The following is a 12721-nucleotide window of genomic DNA, read 5'->3' as shown; positions in this document are numbered from 1 at the left end:
CTAAGCAAAAGAAGATAAAAAAGAAACCAGGGCAAAGTGGATGAAGATTCATACAGATAATAGAGGATCATGTAAATAGTGATAAAACAAGGCATGGGACAGAGTGGGCATCTAATTCTATGAGGAAGTTAGGCTGAGCAGAGCTCTGCACTTGAGTAGGAAATTGAGCTCTGAGCTTCCTGAAAAGCAAAGGAAAAAGCAAAGCACGTTGAATTAAGTAGTTAGGATTATGGGAATAGGGGTGTGTGTGTGTGTGTTAGATAAAATGTTTTTCCAGTAGCAAACCCCAAAAGGAATGTATTTCAGTAATCCCTTCAAGTACCTCAAGTTCAGAGGATGGAAAAGGTATTAACGTTCTGAGTCGTGCACAAAGAATTATGGATGAGTTGGGACAGAAAGTGGTGACTTCCCGGGAGGAGAGCTGGGGACTTATTGTGAGGCTGAGCCGGCGTTGACCAGCCTCTCTCTGCCTCAGTGACCTCCAGTGATTTCCTGCAGTGAAGCTTTTCTAAATGCACAGGCTGTTAAACTCCATTGTGCTACTTTGACATCTGGAACGAATCCTTTTGTCATACACCATCAGACTTTAAACAAATAAGAGCTAATGAGTTATCCAGACGCCATGAGTTTGCCCCAACCAATAATTACTTTGTTCACTCAAGGGTAGTATAGAGGTAACAGGCAGAAAGATCTCTCCTGTCCCACCTTGCAAATATCTGACTTGTCTGATGTTTACAATGTAACATATTTATTTTGCCAGGTCTGCCCTATATATCATCCTGTCCAGAAGCTCTCCACCATAATGGTGTGGAAAGAGTCTTTGTTTTGGAGCCAAGCCCAGCAGAGTTTCAGTCCGGGATTCTCTCCATCATTACCAGAGTGAGCAAGGGTGCACCAGTGACCCTCCGCGGGCCCCACTTTCCTCACCTATACACTGGAGGTAACAGCACACGCTCCATAAGGTGGGATTACGTAAGAGTTTAATACAATGTCTGGCACATAGTAGGAAATCAATAAACATTTGTTCCCATTCTATCCTCAAACCGCTTTTAATTAGTGTGCCCTTTGAGAAAATGGTCAGTGATTTTTTTTTTTTAATAGGACATATTTGGTAAGTTCACTTTGAGGATAGCGATTTGTTCTTTTGAATTGAAAGCCAATTAATCAGTGTAATGTGGCCTTCCCTCTACCGGATGCCGCTCCGAAGTCTCTTTCCCTACAGTTGACAAAACAGAGAAAAGGCTGTTTGGGATAAAAGGATGCACACACGCCTTCTCAGGCTGGTTGCTGGGGGGTCGGGGGGGGGGTGGATATTAAGCCACTGGATGATATTTGTGTGTCTGGTCTCTGGGGACAAAGAGCATGGGAAGGGTGGACCTACTTCCAGCTACAGTAGCTCAAAGCCATGAGCACCTGTAGGAGGGGAAATGAACCGAAGATGAGGCACCTGGAGGACCAGATGAATATGGGAGGGACATCAAAACATCATCCCCAAAGGCAATCTGAGATGCAGATTTGGGAGCACGCAGAACCAAGCAGCATACGTGGGAGAGGCAGAGGCGATTGGCCAGGGGGCGGGTGTCAGCACAGACTGGAGCCAGCAAGAAAGAGAAAGGGCAGCTGTGGCCAGTGCATGGTCTTCCCAGACCAGCTGCCACAGACAGTGGCTGGAGGGCTTTTTTTTTTTTTTAATGGCGTATAATTGCTTTACAATGTTGTGTTAGTTTCTGCTGTACGACGAAGTGAATCAGCTATATGTACACATATATGCCCTCCCTCTTGGATCTCCCTCCCACCCCCCCACCCCCCAATCCCACCCATCTAGATCATCACAGAGCTCTGTGGAGGACTTTTTAAAATTAATTAATTAATTTATTTATTTATTTATGGCTGTGTTGGGTCTTCGTTGCTGCATGTGGGCTGTCTCTAGTTGCGGCGAGCAGGGGCTACTCTTTGTTGCGGTGCACGGGCTTCTCATCGCGGTGGCTTCTCTTGTTGCAGAGCATGGGCTCTAGGCACGCGGGCTTCAGTAGTTGTGGCACACAGGCTCTAGAGTGCAGGTTCAGTAGTTGTGGCTTGCGGGCTCTAGAGCGCAGGCTCAGTAGTTGTGGCGCACAGGCTTAGTTGCTCCGCGGCATGTGGGATCTTCCCGGACCAGGGCTCGAACCCGTGTCCCCTGCATTAGCAGGCGGATTCTTAACCACTGCACCACCAGGGAAGCCCAGGAGGACTTACTTTTTTAACCTTTCTTTTAATAAGTTTTTAAATATAGGTATTATAGGGAAAACTACAAAAATCAGTACTATGTCACAATGACTTGAGAACACACAAAACCCTCCTAAGCACGATCCATCACCCAGCACGCAACCTCTATCCTCTTCTCCCTCCAGGAAAGTAACTGATCCCCTGACTAGGATATAGAATATCTTAATAACTCTCTTGCTTTTCTTTATAGTTTTGCCACTTTAGCATGCATACTCATACACAGTGGATTTGTTTGCCTATTTCTTGAACAGTTATATAAAGAGAGTCATACACTATGTATCTTTTATATCTGGTTTATTTTGCCCAACATGATATTTGTAAGATGCATTCATGTTGTAGCAGGCAGCAGCACGTCATTTATTTTCATTGCTGTGTGGAATTCCATTGTATGGATATTCTGTGGTGGATTTATTCATTCTGTTGTTGATGGACATAGGGATTGTTTATGGTTTGGGGATACAACCCAAAGTGCAGCTATGAATATACATTTTTGGTGCAAGCAAACACATTTCTATTGAATGCACATGCATGTGTGTGTTGCCTAGGAGTGGGACTGATGGTGTACAGGGTGTGAGTGTATTTGTGATTAGTTGGCAATGCCCAACTCTCTTCCAAAGTGTTAAAATGGCAGTACCATGGAATAACTGATCTCAGTGGATCTTCCATAGATAGTTCTTTGAAAAAGGTCTCAAAGCTCCCTCAAGTCTTCAGCGGAAACAGTTTCCTGACCTAATATACACCGTCCTGCTTATTTTAGCAGCCCTACCAAACTGTTGGATGCCACATACATTCAACGAGTGATATTGCTGTTGGATTAGAATAAGAACTACTTCTACTGGGGTCAGTTTGGTATATACATATACCAAATAATATAATTCAATATACCATAATATTTTATAATTATACTAAACAATAATAGTAAATATTATATAATACATATGAATGTACCAAATAGTAAATAATACAATCACTGGCTATGTATATTGTCAGACTAGGTCTGTCTCACTTTCTCATTATGAAAAAATATTGAGCAGCAGCTAGCAAAGATTGTTATCTGCCCCAAACCCAGAGAAGGCAGCTTTCTGTTCTACTGGCTCAGTAGCTGACTCTTTCATTTAGCCTTGTCTAAGAGGTAGGAATGTACTCAACTACCCATATCCCAAACTCAGGAATTTGGAGTTATCCTTCCATTAGACTTGGTTTTGGCCTGAGAGAAGCAGGCCCAGGTCAAGGATTAGTCCAGATAGTGAGGGTAGGTTTTCAAGATAGCCTCAAAAAAAAAAAAAAAAACTAGAACAGCAAAAATAAAAGCTAAGCTACATAATGAACACCCTAAAAGAAAGCATAAGTGAAGCTCTTGGAAGAATTCTGCATCATGACAATTAAGGATAAAAGACAGGAAGACAGGAAGAAAGCTTTCCCATGAAATAGATTTATTTAATGAAGTGGAAAAAATTAGAAATAAATAACTGCTTTAAAAAAATTAGAACCAAATGGATACTTATTATGCAATGGCAAAAGATAAAATAAATAAAATGAAAACATCATTATCGGAAATACGTTGGCTGCAAATATTTAGGCTATGGACCCTTTCCCTAGATAAATGAGTACTTATAAATAAACATAATATTTTGAATTGAATTTTAGGAGATTCTGAAATTCTCATAAACTTCTGCTTGGAATGTAAAATAGTAAAACCACTTTGGAAAGCAGTTTGGCAGTTTCTTAAAAAATTAAAAGTACTCATGCGATGTGATCCATAGCTATTTACCCAAGAGAAATAAAACCATATGTCCACACAAAGATTTGTATGCAGATATTCATAACAGCTTTATTTGTAATGGCCCAAAACTCAAATCAACCCAAATGTCCAACAGCAGGTGAATGGATACACAACCTGTGATTTATTGTATAATGGAATACTGCTCAGCAATAAAAGAGAATGAACTCTTGATACCTCTGTAAAGTACAAGAATCTCAGAAGAATTATGCCAAATGAACTATACTGCATATTTTCATTGATTTAAAATTCTAAAAAAAAGTCCAAACTCATCTGTAGTGACAGAAAGATCAGTGGTTGCCTGGCAAGTGGTCAGAGGTTTAGGAATGAAGAATTACAGAGACACAGGAAATTTTAGGGCTGACAGAGATGTTCATTATGTTGATTGTGGCGATGGTTTCATGGGTGTATGCAGACATCAAAAGTTATCACGTTGTATGCTTAAATGTGTGCAGTTTGTTATATGTCAGTAATTCCTCAATACAGCTTTGTAAACCATTATGCAACACAGTCTTGACCACTTCCAATAACAGTGCACACATTTAACACCTGTTTGGAACACAATTTTGCAAGATGCATCATAAATTCTTACTATTACTGTTATTACAATACAGGTGAAATGTAAAAGAGTCAACCCAAATAGGCAATGATCGGGCAGTTTGTGGTAGGTGGTGTTATTCCCTGATTTGTCTTTTAGAGAAATGCCTGCTTGGAAATGTTACAGACTCACCTATCGGAGCATCCAGTTCTATGGATGCAGCATCTTATATCAACCATTTTGTTCATGTTTATCTGCAATCACAGATTGTTGTGTTTGATTGACCCTTTGTTCCTTGTGTTTAAAACAGAACAGCTAAGTTCTTTAATTACTCCTTTAGGGACAGTTAATACATTCTAAGTGTTTCCTAAGCTTGGGAAAGTGATTGAGTGTTTCTGGTTAATACTTTTATATTCAAGGTTAATTATTGTTTTTTGATGACATTTTTAAATTCATTAGCATCCTTAATAAAGTTGGCAACCATTGGTTGGTTAAGTGGACAAAACTATTAGTATGAAAGCTAGATTGTCAGTGAAAGATAAGTCTATTCATTTCTTGGTCACAGACAACATGGGCAGACCCTATAAAATAAAAAATGCTTATCCTGAGTACCTTCTCTTTAACTCAGTGATATAAAAAAGTGCTGTAAACAGCCTGGAGCTTATTATTTCAGCAAGACTGAATAACCACAAAGAAGACAGGGCAAAGGACATTGAGTACAAAGAATTAGGAGAGTGGATGGGAAGGTAGCATAACTGTTCCTCATTGAATGTGATGAACTGCACATAGAAATTTACTGGAAGGGAAAGAAGCAAGAGAATGCAAAGGTTTTTGGCATTTCACAGACCTTCTCTGAACCTTAAATTTTAATGTTATCCTTAAAAAACGATGCCTCCCTTGTTCTGGAAGGGAGGTGAGAACATGCAAACTTCACATCGGGCTTAAGCCGGCTTTCTGCTGATTGAATTCTACAGAAATCAGTAGAGATGCATTTCACAGTCTGGAGCGATCTCAGGGAGTCCTTCCCAAGAAGATGAGCGAAGAACTGGTGCATCCCTTGAAGAGGGCTAAAAGGGAGCAAAGCAAAGCTACAGACATTGAACTAAATTCAGGTAAGAATTTCTGACACCATCACTCAAAGCAGTGGATGTAATTAAGATAGAATGAAAATCATGGAACTGCTAAAACAGCAGAACTATGAAGATAAGGGTAATACCATTCCACATGGCTCCTTCCTGCCTTGCTTAAAAAAGTTATTTAGTAAACATCAACAGTGCTCACAGCATGTTAGGTAAAAAAATGGGGAGAGGGAGAGAAAGAGAGGGAAAGAGAAAGTATTTGACTGTCATAGTTTACCTTGTCACTCTCCTGCTGAAAAATGGCTAATTGGCCCTTCACTGAATTAAAAACAGTAAATAAACACCTTAGCAGGGATAAAAATTTGTTCATATTCTGTCCCCAATTCACCCATTTCTCATTATATATCCTTCTCCACTATCTAGTCTTTGGATTTGATATATCAGGATAAGCATGGTACATAATCAATTACCCAGTTCCAAGTATTAGGTAGCAATACCAAACATGAGGTTCATTAATGCTAGTTGCTGTCTCACACACACAACACACACACACACACACACACACACACACGCGTGTGCACACACACACACACACCACTACCTCAGTGACTCAATGTAAAAAATCATCCAGCACTTCACCACTTCGTTCACGCAAAGTCCAGCCAAGATATTCCTGGTCGGGTGGCTCTCTGGACAGCTGTCCTCTAAGTATTAAATCTGATTCATACTTCTTCCATTTTGATTGACTACATCCCTTAGAGTCTCTTTCCAGCCTTCTGTTCTCCTGACTCACTGGCCAAGAGAAAGCAAGTGAACAGTCTTTCAGAAGATTCTAGGGGCCAGCCCTGGAGGTGGTCCATACATCACTTTTGTCCACATTCTCTTGGTCAAAACTAGTCACATGAACCCATCTAGAAATGAGGGGATCCATCAGTGACGTGTTGCCATATAGCAAAACACCCCATAGCATAGCTCATGTACTTAGCTCACAATTCTGTGGGTTGGCAATTTATGCTGGATTTCACTGGGCTGACTCACACATCTTTTGGTTAGATTCTGCTTCTGGTGGTTGACTGGCTATTGGCTGGAACAACAGGGACGACCTGGCCATGAATCTCTCATCATCCACCAGGCTAGCACAGGCTTGTTCTGTGGCAGCTCAGACTTCTAGGAGTGGAAAGAGAGCAAGTTCCAGTGTGCAAGTGCTTTTCAAATCTCTCCTGGGCCAAAGAGAGAATGAATTTATGAATGAATGAATGAATGAAACAATCTGAAGAGTAAAAAACTAAAGTGTAAATCTCAAAATATGCATGGCCTTTAACCAAGTAATAGCATTTCTGGGATTCCATCTTAAGAGAACAATCCTAAATAAAGGGCAAAGTGTAATTTTTAATGGTAAAAGTTAAAGACCTCATGATGCAAAGGTTATGTAACCCATTCAATGGAACATTACACAGATATTAAAATTGAGAAAACAATATAAAATTGATGTAATACATTGAATGATGTAATAACATCAAAACATCTATGATTTAATAGAAAGCTAAAAAGCAGGATAGTATATAACTATAGCAATGTTAAGAAAAATATTTATAATATAGAAGACTCCCATTAAAAAAGCTGAGCACAAAACACTAACAAATATTAACTGCACTTACCTGCGTGGTACGTGCAGCGATAATTATTTAGTTTTGTTTTAATCTTCACTTTTCTTATTCTCTAAATTTTCTTTAAGGCGCAGTTCTTGTTTTTATGGTGAAAAATAAACATTAACAAAGTAAAAGCACTAACATAGTGTTTGCTACAGTGAGAATGGTCACCAGGGGGCTGAGGACTCAAGGCGGGGAGGAAGGAGGGTGGATCTGTCGGTACCCCCTCCCTGGCCGAGGGGCGAGATGTGTGACCAGTTCCATCTTTGCCACCTTCCTGTGTAATGATGGCGTTCCAGGTGGCCCCACCTGCCTCCGTGCTTAGAGACGCCTTCTTAGTGGTGGTGGCACTTTTTCTCTGAGTCATTCACACTGTCCCTCTGTCTCCTGCTGTTAAAGCGACTGGCTTTCTGACACGTTGGTCTGAGTTGAGGGCACCAAGCTTAGCAGAATCCCTACTAGCACCTGCGTGCTAATTAGAAAAAGGCACCCTTTGTGGGCAGAAAGAGCCCAGAGCCAGGTGGTGGGTGTGATGAGCAGACCCCAGGCTGGATTTCAGCACCCTCTCCACCCACCCTCCTGGTTGCTTTCCCACCTCACCCCTGCAGGGTGCAACCTCTCTCTAGCACCCATGTATCTGGGTAAACCTAGCTATGTTTGAAGCCAATGAACTCAGCGGAGTTCAACCAGCTAAGGTGAGATGTTCATTCCATGCCATCATTTCTACCTAACTCTGGATGTAAATGTTTGACTGCACTTAGACTTAAAGGTTCTAGAAGGTAGCTAGTGGGAAGCAGCCACAGAGCACAGGGAGATCAGCTCTGTGCTTTGTGACCACCTAGAGGGGTGGGATAGGGAAAGTGGGAGGGAGACGCAAGAGGGAGGAGATATGGGGATATATGTATATGTATAGCTGATTCACTTTGTTATAAAGCAGAAACTAACACACCATTGTAAAGCAATTATACTCCAATAAAGATGTTAAAAAAAAAAAAAGGTTCTAGAAGGCAAGGGAGACTTTATCAGAAACTTTACTCCCATAAACTCAGATCAGGGTGTTACACAAACCTTCCTAGTTGGCCTGCAAAATACTGCGTATTTAACTGCTCATGCAAACAGCAAGAAAGATTCAATTCATAGCATATAAAAGCTCGAAGGGAATTTCGTAAAACAATCGAGTTTGTCTGATCATAAAGAAGACTAAAGGCTTCAGGAGATTAATAATAATAGAAATACCATTAGAATGGTGATAAATAAAATAATAATAGTAACAAAATAATAAAGGACTAAAAGATGAAAGACTTGACAAGTAAATAGAATGTGTGGTCCTAGATTGGATCCAGGACCAGAAAAAGAACAATTGGGAAACTTTGAATGAGGTCTGTACATTAGAAAACAGTGTTATATCAATGTTAATGTCCTACATTTTGATCATTGTACTGTGGTTATGATAGATATAGCATTCAAGGAATCTGGATCAAAGGGATACAGGAATTCTTTTCACTATATTTGCAACGTTTTCTTTAAGTCTGAAAAGTAACAAACACACCCACACAAGCATAGTCCCTCCACATCATCTTACAGACGAGGACATCGAGCATCTTAGTCACTGGCTCAGAGTCAGAGGGCAAGTGGGCAGCGACAGAGGGAGATGTCTCCGCTCTGCCTCCTCGTCCAGGGTCCACCGTCTGCAACGATTCTGGCCAGTGAGGCCCGTGGATGGGAGGGTGCTCTTGGAAAATAACCCTCAGTCATTCTTTTTCTGAAGTCTTGGTCTACTCAGTGTGGTCAGACTTGGTTTAAAGGCTCCAGAAGCATGGGAAGGAGGGTAAGAGCCAATCTTGTGCCCCATCCAGGGCTTAGGCACCTCTGAGGACCAGTTCCCTCAAGGCACTGGGCTTTTAGGAAGTCTATAGTGTACTTGACCTCCTTGCTGCCTGAGAGAAACCCTCAGAGGGGCTGTGTGGAGAAGGTCACTGCAAGGTCATTGGACAGTGGTCATTACAGTGTTTAGCAGAGTATCTAAGGGATGCTGGAGCTGGACACAGAACTGGGTTCTGCCAGCTTCTTTCAAGGGTTTTGCTCCCAGCAGGAGAGGAATCCAACTCACTGTACAAAATGGTAGTCCTTGCTCTTTACCCAGAAATGCATGCTTCTGCTAGATGAATGGCAAACGAGGGGTCCCGGTTGGGTGTCTCCATCGTTCCCACAAGTGCATGAGCTGGAGGAGAGGGGATGGAGCAGACTTCAGCCAGATCACACAGACCTCCCCCTGAGGTCTTTCGGTGTGTGAGGCTGCAGAAGGCCAGGTGGCCTCATCCAGTTCAGACCATGGAACCCAGATCTTGATAGGGTCTTTGGTTGGGATAAGGAGGGGCACATTTATTGTAATAGCCATGCCATTCACTCACAATGACTTGTTCTCCTGGGTCTTCAGGGGTCAAGCTGGTTTATTCTTAGGTACACCTGTCTTTGGAAAGCAAATGCTCCTTACTTAGACTGCCAACAAATATTGATGTTTTGAGCCTCCTCTCTACCTGGTGAATCCAATTCCTGATCGTGGGTGTGTGTGTGTGTGTGTGTGTGTGTATTGGCTCGTTTCCTGTTAGCCACACCATTTATAGGCACTTAGAGCTTTTCACCTTTATTAAATCAGTAGTTATTCCCCCCGTAGAGGTTCATCTTCAGAAAAATGTTGTCGTCTCTCGACATCTCCTGTTTCCTCACCTCTTCTAGTTGTCCCTCCGGGTTTATCACCTTCAAAACATTTCTTGACTCAATTTTTTTAGTTGAGCTATGGAAGACACAGGGATAAATGCATAACTTTAATCTGTCTGGTTTGACTGTATTGTACAAATGTAGAATTTTCAATCATTGAGGGTATAACTGTACAGCCGTGCAGACCGTTCATTTACAAGTCCAGGAGCATGGAGCACGTAGACTCTAAGTGGTGCAATGTCAAAGCCCCAGGGAGAGGGACACATCAATCACTGCTTCTGGGTTCAAATCTGTCTGTGGAGAACAGCTGAAGTACAGAGGCTGTTTGGACCCCTTCAGCGATCACATGGCCGGATCACAATCCTTTCTGAAGGTCAGGATGAGGCAGCATGCTCTTGGATGGAAGTGAAGATGGACTGAGGCCGTCATGAGTGGCCTGTTGGTAGCATAAGGGGACATTGGTAGGGGACGTTTCCTGAGGACCCCACAGCTTTGCCCTTGGTGCTTTGAGTGTGGGTATTGTGCACCCAGGCGCCCAACTGGTGATGAGTGGAAGCTCTGACAAACACGTGAAGGAATCAGAGCCAATAATAGTTCGTGGGGTGCGCTGAGTGGTCTGTGATGTGCTGGTTCCCCCTCCCGCATCCTGGACTGACCCCCCAGCTCCCAGCCCACCAGCCGGCCCTGCACAGCCCATAGCCCCTGAGGCCAGGACTAATTTCTCATCTTCCTTGCCTCCTTGAGGGGATTTCCCAGGATAGTCTGTGACTCTGAATCAGATAGGAATTATGATAGTAATAGACATTTATTGAGTGTTTACTTAGCATCTGACCTCTAACTCTTACACCACTGCCCCAGACAGAGGGTGTTAACGCCACTCTGACCTTCCAGTCCAATCAATTTAATTTAAAAAATTCTATGGAGGGATTTCCCTGGTGGCGCAGTGGTTAAAAATCCGCCTGCCAATGCAGGGGACATGGGTTCGAGCCCTGGTACAGGAAGATCCCACATGCCGCGGAGCACCTAAGCCCGTGCGCCACAACTACTGAGCCTGTGCTCTGGAGCCCACAAGCCACAACTACTGAGCCTGCGTGCCACAACTACTGAAGCCCGCATGCCTAGAGTTTGTGCTCCGCAGCAAGAAAAGCCACCGCAGCCCGCGCACCGCAAAGAAGAGTAGCCCCCGCTCGCCTCAACTAGAGAAAGCCTGCGCTCAGCAACAAAGACCCAACGCAGCCAAAATAAATAAATAAATAAATAAAAATTTTAAAAAATTCTATGGAGTGTTTACTCTGTGTCGTCAGATCCTGCTGATTGTTTTGTTTTTTTTCGTTTTGTTTTTTTGGCTGCACCACACAGTTTGCAGGACTTTAGTTCCCTGACCAGGGATTGAACCTGGGCCCTCAGCAATATAAGTGCAGAATCCTAACCACTGGACCGCCAGGGAATTCCCAAGATCCTGCTGATTTTTTGCCTCCAAAATTTTACTAAACCTGTTACCTGCTTTCCGTCTCTTGTCCACCACCCTGGTCCATCCCTAGCCTCATCTCTGCCACCAGAACAATCAATGGTCAGGGTCACTTTGCCCTTCTCCAAATTACCCTCCAGCCCAAGGGATCTTCCAGAACAACAGACCCTGGTGAGGTACCCACTTGTCAAAAACTCTCCAGTGACCCCCCCATCACCAACGTGACATAGTTCTGCTCATTCTCTGAGCTCACAAATCCCCACGAGGTGAGCCCTGCCTGGGTCCCCAGCCTCCTTTAGCGTCACCTACCACTTTGAACTTACGCCAAAAGCCATCACGCTGTTTCCCTTCCAACTGGAACTAGCTTTCTTCTTTTCCTTCCGGCTGGTTCTTTCCCACCCAATTCCAACATGGAGCTGTTGAGGTACCCAGCACACACACGTCTGTTCTAGGACTTACTCCTGAGCATGATAATGATCTGTTGGTGCATCCTTTCTAGACTCTGAACTGCTAAAGGCAGGTCTCTATCTTAATTGCCTTTGAATTACTATCTTTAGGAAGTAGCTAAACATGCTTTATAAAAGCCTCTTATAACACAGGTTACGTGTCCGACACTGCTTACAAACATTTCTTACAAACATTTCTACAATCTCCACGATAAATGTGCGCTGAACATATGGTGTGAGCTGCCTTATACACATAACCTGACTATGTTAGGTGATCTTTTAGAAACATAAACCTGATGACACCTTCCCTGCCACCTCCTGGTCGCTCACCATGCTGGGGCCGCACAAACACACCAAGCTCTGATCTACCCCAGTGCCTTGGGCGTGCTGTTCCCTTAGCCTCAGAGCCTCACTGATGGACTCCTCTTTGTCATGCAGGTGACAGCTCTTCTGTCACATCCTCAGAAAGCCCCTCTCTGATGTAGACTCTTCCTCCCTCCCCCAAGTCAGGAGTCACTGCCCCATCAGCCCTGTTCATTTTCATCACAGCATGTGTCTTAACCAGCTGTCTTGTTCCTTTGCATAAGTGCGGCCTCCCACTGGAATGAAAATTGCCCAAGAGCAGAGACTCACCTGTCTCGTCCTCTATCCCCTGAGCCCCGAGTACCTCCTGGCGCACAGTCTCAGTGAATATGCCGAATATCGAATTTAGTCCTTCTTATAATCCCATGAGCTACGTGCTATTATGATCCTCATTTTACAGACGAGGGAAGAGAGG

General features: G+C 43.2%; 1 non-coding gene across 1 annotated transcript; it reads right to left on the bottom strand.

Moving 5' to 3' along the window:
* Positions 1 to 11403: 11403 nt before the first annotated feature.
* TRNAI-UAU (transfer RNA isoleucine (anticodon UAU)) lies at positions 11404 to 11476 on the bottom strand. Its single transcript has one exon. It is a non-coding gene; the product is annotated as a tRNA-Ile (tRNA).
* Between the last annotated feature and the right edge of the window lie 1245 nt (positions 11477 to 12721).

The sequence above is a fragment of the Balaenoptera acutorostrata genome, chromosome 15 (assembly GCF_949987535.1).
Source record: "Balaenoptera acutorostrata chromosome 15, mBalAcu1.1, whole genome shotgun sequence".
In the NCBI taxonomy this organism is placed as follows: domain Eukaryota; kingdom Metazoa; phylum Chordata; class Mammalia; order Artiodactyla; family Balaenopteridae; genus Balaenoptera; species Balaenoptera acutorostrata.
The sequence above is the reverse complement of the archived record's forward strand: the minus strand, read 5'-3'. Positions and strand labels throughout refer to the sequence as shown.